Source organism: Belonocnema kinseyi, chromosome 3 (genome assembly GCF_010883055.1).
Source record: "Belonocnema kinseyi isolate 2016_QV_RU_SX_M_011 chromosome 3, B_treatae_v1, whole genome shotgun sequence".
Taxonomy (NCBI): domain Eukaryota; kingdom Metazoa; phylum Arthropoda; class Insecta; order Hymenoptera; family Cynipidae; genus Belonocnema; species Belonocnema kinseyi.
In genome coordinates, this window is record NC_046659.1 from 95,149,115 (window position 1) to 95,164,553 (window position 15,439).

General features: G+C 31.3%; 1 long non-coding RNA gene across 1 annotated transcript in view; it reads right to left on the reverse strand.

The window, feature by feature from the left end:
- LOC117169583 overlaps nucleotides 1-15,078 on the reverse strand; it is a 33,918-nt gene extending 18,840 nt beyond the window's left edge. Inside the window, exon 1 of the long non-coding RNA XR_004466681.1 lies at nucleotides 14,798-15,078. This is a non-coding gene — a long non-coding RNA (uncharacterized LOC117169583). The remainder of the gene's footprint in view (nucleotides 1-14,797) is intronic.
- Nucleotides 15,079-15,439: the final 361 nt, after the last annotated feature.

The window sequence follows — 15,439 nt, forward strand, 5'->3', positions numbered from 1 at the left end:
CTAGTCGGGAGTGGTGCTGACTGAAAACAGATGATTTGGAGCGATTCGCGCGCCATTTGTTGGTCATTCTAAGGACTTATTGAACTACCCTCGTACTTTGTGAAACTAAAAAATGTCTAATTTCATTCATCTTTGTCAACCTCATCTTAAATTAAGAATCAAAATCTAAAATAAAAAAAATTAGATATATGCACGGTTGTCGCGAAATGATGATTCTATTTTCTCTTTAAAGGATTAATTGCTCTGGAAATGCTATATAAAATGAGCCCAGGGGGAAGGTATTTTTCTTTTAAATTTAAGTATACATATTGAAAAAATAGCGTCGATTTCAATGTTTTCTTAAATGTTCAATAACTTCCGAAATAATCAAAATTTTTCAATGTTCGTTGGCTCATTTTGAAGCTATTTTCTCACTGTTTGTCAACAGTTTACGAGTAAAAATTAAAAACAATTTCTTATCACATTGCAATAACTTGAAGTTGTAACAAAAAAGTTGTAAAAATTGCAATATTGTTTGTGGTGAAAAAATATTTTTGTAGAATATATGAAACGTATAATCATGAAATTTTTATAACAGTTCTTTAAAATATATATTTATTTTATTTTTCTTCTGATTTTCTTACAGATATGATGTTTTAAAATTTTTCCAACTTCTTTTCGCGCCGAGTTTGAGCGCGCCCAGGGCGCTCGGGAACGCTCTCGTTCTTCTCTCACGTTTTGGAACTTTTAATGCGTACACTTCTACTACATTTTCTCAAATATCATGAATATTGTAACTTAAATCGAAAACTGTGATTTAAACTTTTGAGGAATTACAGTCATGAGTTAAACTGAATTCTTTTTCATTTGTTTTTAAAGAAGGTTCTCAAAGCACATACGGCTTTCGCGATTACATTCTCATTGCGACACTCGCGCTCGATAATTAGGTTATAGATTTAGTTCTAAGACAGAATTAAACAACATAGAAGAAGTAGGTATGTTTTTTAGTATACAACACATCCGGTAACAAGCTTTGAATTCAGAAGAATTAAGAATTTGTATTCCTATGAATACGCGATTTTTCCTTTTTCTAAAACTCCTGCAACGGGAAAAGAAAAATTGCAAATCCTAATCATCTCTATCGACTTATTAGTCAAATTTAACGGAAGCATTTATTTAAACGTGTTGAAAAAAGAATTAATGTATTGATGTAAAATATGTAAATTGAAATAATTTTAAATCTAGAAAGGAAGACTAGAATTGATTAGAATTAAAATTTAAAAACTTATATTCCACATGAAGGCATTAAATTAATTTATTATACATATTTTGTGAACTGATTTGAAGAAATTAAGCAAACTCAAAATATGAACACTTTCGCGGAATACAAGGATCTCTTGACGTGGGCCTATCGGTACAATTAGAAGGAATTAAATATATTGAAAACACGTTCTCTTTTGGGGAATAGGAAAATAGGAAAATAAATAACTTTCAGAGATATCCTATTCTTACAATGACATTTTATACAGATCGAAAAATCGCCCATTTAAAAGAATAAAATAATCTTCACTTTTACGCTGAAATCTGAAAATATTCATTTTTCTCTATTCAACGCTTATAACCGGGCACTCTCGCTTTTAGTGAAGTGTCGGGGGTTGCCTTCAAACCCCTTCAGATTCATTTTTCAATGTATATATAGTTAGTGTGTGTGTGTGTAATGTCACAACCGCTCTCGCCCTGATACCCTGAGAAAATGTGGGATAACACAATTTTTTTTTAAATTTTTCTAAGCTATAGAATTTTGTCCCATTCGTTCAAACTTCAGTTCTAAGACAACTCTACTTTGATGAATTAATCTAGATTATTTTATTTAAAATTTTGAAAAAGCTCTATCCAGATGCGAATTTTCCATTGGGCCATAGTCGGGCCTACTTTCTCGGAGTTGGGCTAACTTTGCCAACCAGGCATTGGCCAACATACCGAAATGATAACTATGGCCCAACTCTGTTTGCCGACTATTGGCTACCATGGTTGGCCCAACCATGACTACTAGAAGTCGGCCCAACAGCGAAATTATAACGTTAGCCCGACCATGTTAGCCGACTATTGGTACAATATCCATTACCAAAATCGGGCCAACTATGGGAATTACACGGAACAAAAATATCCATTAAATTTTATAGAACTAATCCTATAGTAGAGGGTACTATGGGTAGTTTAATAAATATAATAAAATCACTACACTGTTTATAATCGCACGTTATGAAAATTTTTATTCGCCTTGGGGCTCGAGCCCTATAAGTTTCGCATTTCTAATTCCTAACGCCTAAAGCCTCTCTGCTAACCTAGCTGGAAGTATGACAAAAAAAATGTGAAATATAACCGATAGCTGTGCATGGCCGTCTGCAAATTTCTGTGTACCATTCTATAAAAAATATTGCTACGCTGCCCAGGTGCGAATTCAGGTCGGCACCCAGGGCAGGTGCGTTGGCCCAAAGTCGGATCGACTTTGGCCCGTCGTAGATCGGCAGCCAAAAATTGAGCCACCTTTTATATTTATAAGATACTTTTGTCAGCCCAATCTAAACAGCCAACGTTGGCACACAACGTCGGACCGACTGTTGCCCAACTTTGGCCCGAACAAGGACCAACTATTAGGGAAACTATGGGAAATCTTTCGTTAACGAGTAAATCCGACTACTGGCCCAGCTCTCGACGAAAATCGACCCAGAGATCGGCAAGAAGAGATTGAGAAAGTTCTGAAGAAGTTAGGCCGACTATTGGCCCAAACATGGACCAACCATCGGGGCAAGTATGGACGTCTTTTGTTAACGAGTAACGCCGACTACCGGCACAACTCTGGGCCAAAGTCGGCCCAGAGATCGGCATGAAGGGATTTAAAAATTCTGAAGAAGTTAGGCCGACTATTGGCCTAACAATGGCCCAAACATGGATCAACCATCGGGGCAATTGTATGAAATCTTTCGTTAACGAGTGAGCCGACTACTGGCACAACTCTGGGCCAAACTGGGCCCAGAGATCGGCATGAAGAGATTTCGAAAGTTCTGAAGAAGTTAGGCCGACTATTGGCCCAACAATGGCCCAATTATAGACCAACCACCGGGGCAACTCTGAGACAACTTTTGTTAACGAGTAACGCTGATTACGAGCCCAACTCAGGGCCAAAGTCGGCCCAGAAATCGGTATAAAGGGATTTAAACATTCTTTTTAATGAAAAGAGAAAAAAATTATAAATGAATTTCGAAATATTTCAAGTAATTTTAAAGAAGTTTAAAATATTTGAGAAGAATTAAAGAAAGAACAAGAATTTTCAAGGAATTTTAGAGGCTTTAAAATACTTTTTATGAGTCCGAAAGATTTTTAGTGATTTTAAGATATTTTCTGCCATTTCAATGGATTTAATATGGTTTAAAAAGTGAGTAAAGGAATTTAAAATCTCAGAAAGCATTTTAAATGATTTGAAAAAATCAAAAGAGTTTAAGGATTTTCATGTAATTTAAAAATATTTTTAAGTATTTAAACAGACTTTCAGGAATTTCAAGGGGCTTAACCGGAGTTATATGATTACATTTTTTTTTTAATTTATAAACGACTTTTTAAAAGATTTTAAAGTAAGAATAGTTCTATATAATTTAATGGATATTTTTTTCCGTGTAATTGCCATAGTTGGCCCGATGTTGGTAATGGATATTGTACCAATGGTCGGGCCAAAGTTATAATTTCGCCGTTGGGCCGACTTCTAGTAGTCATGGTTGGGTCAACCACGGTAGCCAATAGTCGGCAAACAGAGTTGGGCCATAGTTATCATTTCGGTATGTTGGCCAATGCCTGGTTGTCAAAGTTAGCTCAACTCCGAGAAAGTTGGTCTGACTATGGTCCAATGGAAAATTCGCACCTAGGTGATAATAATACATGTAATAAGATTTCAGATTTTTAAAATATTGCAAATCATTATTGAATATCTTATGTGATTAAACAAGATTTAAACCAAATTAAAAAATATTTTAAGATATTATGAAAGATTTAAAAAAATCAATATATTTGAATTTTGGTCTAATTGAAAAATTTAACTGACATAGTTTCTAAACATATTTCATATCTAGTGAAAACATTCAATGAAATTTCCTAATCTATCAGAAAAATATATTTTGTTCTATTTTTTGAAAATTCTGAAAATTATATAACTTTTCCCATTTTATCTAGATTGAAAATTTTATTTGCATACTTTGCAAAAGAAGGAACTTTTACAACAACCTCTAAAATTAAACTTTTTTTCAAATTTTGAAAATCCTCCACATTGTTTAATTTTGGTTAGAAATATTTGATTAACGAACTTAAACCTTATTTTGGGACCCTTGACAAGTATATCGAAGGTTGCTTTGATTGGACGAACCCTTCAAAATTTTGCGTTGCTATAATATTCAGGTAACCATACGGACACCGAAAAAATTTTAAGATTTTCTGAATCGTCAGTAACGAAATGTCAAGATCCGTTAAAAATCAGAGATCGAAAATCTGGACGATTACCTAACTGTGTCATGAATGAAAATTTAAAAATAGACAAATTGTCTTTAGCCTGAGCTCATTTTATACAGAATTTTGAGAGAAATCGACCTTTTAAAGAGAAAATATTGTAGCTCTGGCATAATTAAAAATTTAACGAACCTAATCAGTCATCCAAAAACAGGTTGCGAGGACTTTTTCTCCGCCTCCCCTTCATATTAATTTCATTAAGAGAAAATAAGTATTAACCCTACCACTGATACACGTGCGAAGACAGGTGCACTTACCCTATTTAATCCTTCATAATTATTTGACAATTAACTTCATATATTATTCAGAAATTGAATTTGAATTTCTTTTGTGACAAAAAAATATAATGCATAGCTGACAATCCATTACTGTTTTTTAGAGCTAAATATTGAATTACCGCAAGGATATTATTATTTCTTAACGTATTGTCCTCTTTACCCCAAATTTTAAGGTTTCGCTGAAAGTAATTATATAGACCGGCCATTAAATACGAATTAGGATATCCATACTAATAATTAATAGTAGTTCACAGTATGCATTATGGGAGTATCAGTTATGTTATTAACTTGAGTTAAGACATTGATTAGGTTTTGTTGTTGTCATTCTGGATTTGTAATGTAAAGAAAAGCAAATGGTTTGTCACATTTATTTCAATTTATGATAATCTATTCTAACAAAATGTATTCGTCATTAGTTCAATGAGATTTAATTGAATGCTCCACAATTTTAAAAACACCAAAGGACGTAAAAAATAGTGATTTCCATATCATTATTAACAAAGGATGATTCAAGGTGGCAGACAGTTCAATGTTTAAAAAAATGAATAAATTTAAAAAAAATGTCAACAAGATTTTCTTAAATATAACAAGTAAATTAGATTTCTCTCAGTCATCTGTGTATTAATCCGAGATTTAATTGTTTTTTAAATAATTCACGATGACGGCCAGTTAAAAGATACTTTAAGAGAATATTTTTTCTATAATCTTCAGAAACAGTTTGAATCTTCGCCGGAAACAGAGCTTCAAAACGTATAATGTGATGATCCGGGACGCAAGATCCGAGATCTTGCCACATATAAGAAAATGTTGTTAAAAATTTTTTTAATTTATTATTCTATCGAATCTTTCTCTGGCGGTCATCTTGGATTTTTTAAACATATTAGATGTCTTGGCCATATTCATGTATTTTGAGCTACCTGATTCGAATCTGGCTTCAGAATTTCTCGAACATTTCACAGTTTTTCCCTAGATGCACGAAATAGGGGGAAATCTAGGGATATTATGGACGTTATTTTGATAATACTAGTGTACGGGAAAATAGACACATGGATGTTATATTCTTAAGTGGTACGACTTGTACAGACTTAATTTGTACACAGAAATTCTCTAGGGTGTCTTCTGTTTCCCCTAGCTTGAGTACTTCTTCTAAAGTTGAAAGTCTTTCTCATACTATATAGATTTATACGGGAAAAAATAACAAAAGTGTCCTATCCTTTGCAGTTTTGCGTGCGAAAGCAGTCACTTGTCTCATGCAGACAACTTTTTTTTGTGGGTTTGTGTGGCCAGAAAATCCTTAGGCCTTTCTCTACTTTTTGCATCTAGAGAGAAAATGGAACAAGCCCGACAAATTTCGCGTTCGAATGCAGATTTAGCATGCAAATCTGCAAAGGATATGAAATTTTTGTTATTTCTCCCCCTTATAAATCTATATAATATGAGAAAGACCTTCAATTCCCCTAGAATGACTTAAGCTAGTTAAAACAGATTTGGTCCTAACATGTACGAGAAATTCTAAGGCCAGATTCATGTTAAGCAGCTCATAATACATGAATATTAGGGTGTTTAAAAAAAACAATTTTTTTTTTATTGGTGTTGAAAAGTTGAAAGTACATATAATAACAAAAATGTTGGTGCCTATTACAGCCCTTAATATTAATATTAAGGTTTGCCTCTATTCATTTGTAATTTTTCCACTCAAATAACACGGAAAATTTTTATTATTACCCTTGAATTGTAACTACTTTGGAATGGCTTGTTTGCGTAACATCCCAGAGAGAGGATTTATAGGAAATTTCACACTCTACAAAAAATATCTGAAGGTCAAAGTTCCTCAGATCAACCGTTTTAAAGATATCTGCGATCAAAAATAACTCTAATCAAACATTTTAAATGTTTTCCAATAAAACTGCAAAAAATATCATACTCTATATTTATATTTTTTTTCGTGTGTAAAATCACTTGAATTCCGTTAACCTGAGATTGTAAACTTTTTTTTGTTAATTTACGCAATACGCACCTCACAAAAAGCACGAATATATCAATATAAAGATTAAAAATATCAAATAAATGATTTTTGGGTATTTTTTATAACAAATTTAATTTATTTTCTACTAAATTCTAATAAATTTTATTGAACAATTAATTCTTTATAACAAAAAAATAAGTTATTTTATAAAAAAATGATATAAATATTGCGTATGATATTTTTTTGCAGTTTTATTGGAAAATATTTGAAATTTTTGATTAGTGTTATTTTTGATCGCAGATATCTTTGAAACGGTTGATCTGAGGAACTTTGACCTTCAGACGTTTTTTGTAGAGCGTGAAATTTCCTATTAATTCTTTATCTGGGATGTTGCGCAAACAAGCCATTACGAAGTAATCAAAATTCAAAAATAAAAAATAAAATTTTCTGTGTTATTTATATAGAAAAATTACAAATGAATAGAGGCAAACCGTAATATTAATATTAACGGTTCTAATGGGCACCAAAAATTTTCTTTTTATATGTACTTTCAACTTTTCAACACCAAAAAAAAATTGTGTTTAAAATTTAAAATAAAATTGTATAAAATGAGCAAGATCTTCAATTTCTCTATATATAACCTAGCCAGGGGAAACGGAAAGCACGCTGAGAAATTTTTGTGTATAAACTGGGTCTTAACGAGTCCCAACACATAAGAATATGACATGCGCAAGCTTATTCTTCCTTATACTGGTATTACAAAATAATGTCCGGAATATCCCTAGATTTTACTCTATTTTTCGCATCTAGGGGAAAATTGAGACGTGTACGACAAAAATTCTAAAGCCAGGTTGGGATTCAGCGGCTCAAAATCAATAAGGATAATCTACTCACTTGTTTCGTGCAGACAACTTTTTTGTGGGTCTATGTATTTGATTGAAAACTTTCTAAATTAGCTGTTTTTTGTTGATTTAATTGGCTACCACCTCTGATTTTTTCAAATTTTTAATTTTCGTATTTACCACCCGCTTTCTGATAACAATACATTGGATTTTTTCAAGTCTTAGCCAGTATGAATTAATTGATATAGAAAATACCATTTTCGTCATGCACCTGGAAAATACCTGTAAAGAACAGGGAGTTATTCTTTCTCTCGCTTTTTTCAGTGATATTTTATTAGTATAAAAATTTTAACAGGCCATTAAGACTATATCATACTTTATGATAGAAAAGGTGTTATTTTTGTTATAAAGTCGGCAAATTGTTAATTATAGTAAAGAAAAATTTTTTGAAAAGAAAAAAAGAAGTGACAGTTATTTTTAAATCGCAATCATATATCACAAAACTTTAATCCCAATCGTTTTTATTTCATAGAAGTTTTTAGACATTTTGTAAAAAGGGAAGGGGTCACCTAAAATTTGCAATAAATTTGCTAAATTCTGAATTTTGTTTAAAAATCGATATAATTTAAATTTAAAGGCATTTATTAAACGTTAACTCGTGACCAATTACTTACAGCTAAATTAATTTTTTATAATAATTAGGTTTTGTTAAACCTTTCCTGTGCAACTGTAAAATGTTAACTAATGACAGTTTACCCTTTAAAATAATAAACATTAATTAATTAAAAGTAATTCGTTACGGTCACTACTATTTAATAAAGTAACTTTACTTATCATTTAACACCTGGAAAACCTGGAAATGGCAGGGAATTTGGTTGTTTGTGGAAACTCATGGGATTTTTATCAAACTCAGGGAATTTATCCGAGCGTGCTTGAGTTTGGTTCAATCATTGTGATATTAAATTAAATAACAATGTTTTTCATTCGTAAAGTTAAATTTATAATACTGGATTTATACTTTTCTAAATCAAATTTATTTTTATCATTTTCACTAATCCCATGAAAATATATTTTTATTACTTCAAATTCATGTACAATAATAATATGCAAATTCGTTTTAATTATTAATCAAATTCATGGATCTTTAAAGGTAAATTAAAATTCAATTCAAATGTGTGTCATTAAGAAAATAATTGTCTTATTTTAAAGTTACCTCCACGAAGTTAAAAAAATTATTTATGAAAAACTCCTGAAATTATTGTATGCATGTTCCAATTTTTAAATTAATTTTTTAGATTTTTTAATCAATTTAAGATCATTATAAGAGTTGCAAAGTGAAGATTTTCTTTCAAAAATGCGATACTGAATACTTAAATAAAAAATAATTGTATCTGAACAAATCTACAGATACCTTAAAAAACGACGGAATTGTCAGCGCCCTATGTTCAGATTTTGATTAGAGATCCTGTCACGTGATTTAAAATATTTTAAGAGATTTTCTAGGAATTTAACAGGTATCATGGCATTTCTCAGTTCTTTCAAGAGACTGCGTCTAGTATTTCCTAGTATTTTAGAGGATTAAAGTCATTTTAAACATTTTCAGCAGATATAAAATATTTCAGGGAATTTTCGAAAATAATTAAAATTCTAGATTAGAACAAGAATTTGTCAAAATAATTTTAATTCTGACTTGGAACACAGAATTAAAAAATTTAAGTCAATTCTGAGTTGAAGCAGGGGATTTTCAAATTTTAATTAATTGTGGGTTGGAACGGTAATTTGCGAAGAAGAATTATAATTCTTAGTTGTAAACGGGAATTTTCCTAAAGAATGATCATTTTTACTTGGAATAACGATTAAAGAATTGTATATTTAGGTTCAACAAACTTACTCAATTAGCTAACTTGTCGGGTTTACTGTTATTATAAAAAATCTTAATAGACAATTAAATGCCGACCATTTATTCTAAAAACAATATGTTTTTCATTTGATACACTCATTCTAGCACTAAACAACTTGTCAAAAGTTAGGTAATAAAATTTAACATTTATGCTAAGAATTCAACTGTTTTGTGAACAAACTCAAGAAATGGTTAATTATGTTTTTATTTTGATCAGTTTATTCAATCATTGGATAGTCATAATTAATATATTTAAGAATATCATGTATTAATATTGATAAAAACTCCCCAAATTAAAAATATTATCTAAATCTTTAGAGAAGTGAATCATCAAGATATAACTTGCCCTATTATAAAGCTACTTTAAAAAATGAAAAAAAAATATTTATAATAAAATAGCGATAATCTCTGATAAATATTCCGTATCGGTTATATTAAAAAATCGAAAATACTGGAATCGCTCTGTATTACAGAAAATTATACCTGGAAAATCTAGAGTACCTCAAAAAACCTGGAATTGTCAGGAATTTTTTTCAGGATTTGAGTAGACACCTTGCTATATTTTGGAATAGAGTTTTACATAACGCTGTACCTTAAACAAAGGAAAACCGCAACAATCTTTGGTACTAAGAATTCCCTAATGATTTTCAAAACTATTTTAAAAATTCTCGCTCACTATTGAGGGAGTAGAATACAATAATTAGTTAGGAAGTTTGAACGGTGCATTCCATAAAGTTGAATATTCTGATAATATTGGTGGAATATTCTTGGTTGCTCTCGTACCGATAAGATCGATTTTGAAACAATGAGTATTACACGCAGAACTCGGATAAACCGTTTAGCTGGTAAGCGGCCAGTATCAACTATCCCGTTTAGTCGGGCAGACATGAAAGTTTATCTGTATTGCCTATCTTATCGGATCTGAAACGAGCACCGTGCCAGGGCAGGGGTTTGTTGTTTGTTTGACGCCCGTGAAGTTTATCGGTTCCTCAGCGATTTCTCAAAGTTGCTTCTCTTGCTCGGTCCCTTGGGAAGCCTTCACGAAGACTCAGCTTCACTCCACCCTCTTTCAATCGACCTTCTCTCTTCAACACTTGGCCTTTCTCTCACTCTTTCCCTCCCAGCGCTGTGATCCTTCGGAATTCCTTTGGGAACTTTCCGATATTCATATCTGCTTGCTACTACATCAAAAATTCCACGTTCGCCTCTACCCGAACTCAGTTCCACGCTTATAAAGGATTCTCAGCCACTTATAATATCAGAAACCCCCTTCCGCCTGTGTCTGTTCCAACCTTCCAGGACTCTAGCCTGCATAATGCTTCCGAACGAGTGTGAATCGTAATTCGTAACGAGTCAATGGGATTACAGATATCCGATATTTAGAACTTTTCTCGGTGGTTCTGTTCCTTTTGATTGAAAAGGAAGGCCAATTAGGTCCTATTCAGGTTGTTCGAAAAATTTTTATTTGCAGGAGTGCAAATTTTCGGATAGTATTCTAGGGGAATGAAATGTTAATTAAGGTTATCTTTCAAGATAATAGATCATAGTGAGTGAGAAAGCACACTTATTTCGTTCAAAAAAGTCTAGAACAGTGCCCATTTGACCGTCATCTATTTGCTTGCTCTATGCCCACCACCCAATTTTCTGTCGCGCAGCTGAGTGACCTCCAGACTTCTGCCACCGATTCTTTTCAGCAGGGTTCCCTTGTACTTAATGATGAATAAAACACGATACACACCTTTCTTAAATTTTTGAATTAGTAATTTATTGTACTAAAAATCTATTATTTTGGCGAACCAAACTGTATGTTACTTGCCAATCAGTTTACTATTAGAAATGTTCGTTCTAATCTTATGAAATATGTTCATGAAACATGGGAAATTCCAAAAATTTTATCTCGCAGGACTCAGACCCACATCACTATTAAAAACATGTTCTTTCGTTTCAAATTTTTGTTGTCTCTAAAACAGGGCCGATTTAAATAACCGTCCTTCTTTGGGCCACCAAATAATTTTTAAAAAAGGAAAAATAGTAACATGCCTAAAAGAAAGTGTCTAATATAGTCAATAGGGACGTAAGTCCAAACCATGTATATTATAATATTTTCGGAATTTTCATATTCTAAATTTATCCTTATTTTCCTACATTTATCATCATTTTATGAAACATATAACAACATAGAACTTCCGAACATGTTTCATAAAATTAAGACAAAAATTTGTAACAGTGCACTTTTTCTTATTTTTCAACTAATTAAGGCAACTAACATATTGTATAATCGCGAAAAAACGTAGATTTCGAAAATAATATTTTTAAATTTCTAATTGTAAAATAAAAAAATATTATGTTTCGCATTTGATTCCTTATCAAGTACAAAGGACGCCCGTTGGCAAGGGCTGATTTTAGCAGTCTGTGGGTCCCTCAGCTGTGTGAGGGGAATTTGGGTAGTTGGGGTAAAGCAAGATTATTGAGGTACGAAAGTATGGCAAATTATATGAATTTGATGAAAAGAATTGTTCTTCCAGACTGTGTAATATGAATATAAAGATGGTTTCCTTTTCAATTTAAAATAAATTATAAATCTAAATGTTGGCATCTGAAACTATTGAAAATTATTGTACGAATGACTGCTAGCAACAAAAATATTCAAAAACTTAACAAAAACTATTGCTATAAACAATTTTTGTGACAAAATATTTAAATTAGAGGTTTTTCCAATTTTAGTTTCATTTAATCGCGGGAATTGCAGCGAAACTCCTCCCCATTTTTTGAGGTTTCTAAAGTATGAAATTCCCTATTTTTTTCTTTAAATCGAGTAAAATTAACCTGTGTCCGTGAAAATAACATAGACTTTTAAATAGAAAAAGCACCGTTTTTAAAAAAATGGGTCACTTTATTATTTTTGGCTCGAAATGTCAGGGAGAGCGCATCACGGATTTCCGAAAAAATCTCTTTAGGATTTTAATGAATACTGCAGTATTTGCAAATGCAAACGTTTTTACGTTGCCATATAAAATTTAATTTTGGTTGATTACCTCCTTTTGTACGCAGACCCCTCAACTATTAATTTACGCGTATCCTGCCTTTCTATAGATCATTTTAATCTCAGGCAATACATTTATTTGTTGAGATTTATATTTTTATGTTGTACATAAAAAAAATGTCAAACCTACTTCAGGAATCAAGCAATAGGTAAGTACAATTGTACTTAATTATAATTGCGAACCTTGTAACAAAAAAAATATAACTCTTAAAATTTCTGAACCGTATCATTTATCCCGAAAAATAATCAATTTTTACGACTTACATTATAAAAATGAGTTTGAAAAAATAATTATATAAATAATTGAAAATTAGCGTAGAAATACTTGAAAAACTCCTTTTATTGAATGATATAAATAAATGCCACAAAAGTTTTGAAAAAATCGTCGTTGCCATGCATTTCACAAGCAATTGCTATTTTCCATTTTTGGGATATTTTCCGGGCACAATACAAGGGAAATGGTGGAGTCAAAATTAAAAACTATTGATCTTATTCCCATTTTTTTAACTGAGCTTTTCACTTTTTATAGCTTCGTTTCTTCACACATGATATAAAAATTGTATTGGTGCTCCGAATTCACAAGAAATAATATATTATTTACATCGAAATAAATAGATTATTAGCAGTGAATTAGGATTGCTTACAGACGAGTTTGGTCCGATACCTGAACTCAATATTCTATTTATTTATTCATAAAAATATAACATGTTTTTCACATAATATTATGGATATGTATTTAAAAAACTTTGAAAGCAGTGGTAATGACTAGTTTCTGCTGCTCTAATACTTATAGGCAGTTTGTTCTATAATAAAAAAAACAAATATTGGGATTAGTAAACAATAAATTACATTTAGTATATATCAGCATAAAAAATTACTGGTAAACAGGTACTGCTTTTATATTGACTTAATAAAGAATCGAATAGACCGATGAATTAATATTTTATGAATTAATAATTTAATAGCAGATGAATCTAATACACTAGGAAATTAAATTGACTCTTCAAAATAGCCGTAGCTGCTACATGGGAAATTAATTAATATTGCATCAATAAAAGATAGTTACGAATGTGGACTGAATGATATTTTCTAAATAAGATGAGTTTTGGAATTAATTTAAAGAAGTAGTGTATTTTAAATAACATTGTCAAATTTTTTAAACAATTTAAATGTGCTTAAATGTATTATGCAAGCTGAACAAATTTCCTCACTTATGAAAAATAAAATAAAAATATATGGCATACCGATTGGTTGTGATCTGGGAAATAAGAAGGCGATAAAAGTTAATAAATTTCACTACAACGCAAAACTTGCATTTCACTTATTAGGGGGTGGCTTTCGATAGTGAATAGAAGAGTTTTATATAGGTAAAAAATAAAATTTATCTGCTATTATTTTTCGTTAAAATATTTCTAATAAAGAAATACAGTTTATATTGGATCTTAATTGTACATTCTCACATCTTTGTTGAATATTTTGAAAAGCGACATTTTCCCCAATGCTTATTAAATGGGAAACTTTAGGAGCTTTAAGTCGCGCCTTTTTATTAACCAAAATTGCTCAAATTTCCATGCTATAATTTTTTTCGGTCCCCATAATAGTTTAGGGGAGTGGCATGACAAATATTGCAAAATCGATTTTTATTGACCACCCTACCGAGCAGCCTTACAGTGGTCCAGAAATGAATTTTGGTGGATATATACGTCCAAAGGTTATATTTATTAACCGATTTGATCTTTTTCAGAAACACTACGCATTAAATTCTCGAGAAATGTAAGAAAAGCCATTTTTTACTAAAAAAATTCGTCTGTCTTGATAAATAAACCGAAGAATATACAAAATGGCAAAGTAATTTTTTGTTTGAAGAGAAAAAATGAGGACAACTTACCTTACCACGGTAAAAAAGTTATACAAAATAGTTCATATGTAGTGGACGTGACAACGTTCATCAACACCAAATTTTTTATTAAAATGAAAATGAAAGCAATAGGCAGGATTATGTATTTCGTAAAGTTTGAAAAAGCTGAACATCTGTAATTATAATGATCAAAAGTCGTAAAAAGATCGTCAGAAAACGAATTTTACCAACAATTTTTTCTAACGCATAGTACTATGAAGTCATAAGAGTTACTACATACATTAACATTTGAGGTTTTAATGATTAATTATGATTGTGATTAATAAAATACATTTAAAAAATTCTACGACACAGTAGTCATAATTAAAAATACATACTGTGGAATCATTGCAGGGCATTCTCAAGGATGATAGATATTTGTATAGATCTGTTCTGCATTGCTGTTTTAAATTATTATAAACAATAATAGAAATATTTGATTCTGTTCGGAACAATGTTTATATAAAAACAGAAGAAGAAAAAACATTCTCAATGATTACTTAGTTCGTTAACTGCCCATTTGCGAAGAACAAATCACATGAACCACAAACAAATTAAAGAAGAAACTTAAAATTTTTTAAACTTCCTTCGTATTGAAAGTAACAGGTTTGTAATCGAAATCGATGGAACTCGTTGAGCATGAACTGGTTGAGTGCAAATCGTTCAAGGCTTCAAACTAGAGTTGGTTGCGGTGCAAACGTCACGTTTCACAGGACGTCCACAATAGCTCATTAATTTGAACAATCATCGAGGGCACATTGCGGTCACGGGCATGCTCATAGAATCTGCGGTTTATATGCGTACGCGAGTAGGACGCTCTGTGGGTTAAAGTTAGTTCTCTAATCAGATGTAACGAGTAAATACATAAACGTATCCATCAAGAATCATTAATTTTTGGTTAATCCCTAAGTTGGTCCTCAAATTTCCAATAATGTTGCCTTTAAATATTTCTTTCAATATCATAAATTTAATTAATTTAA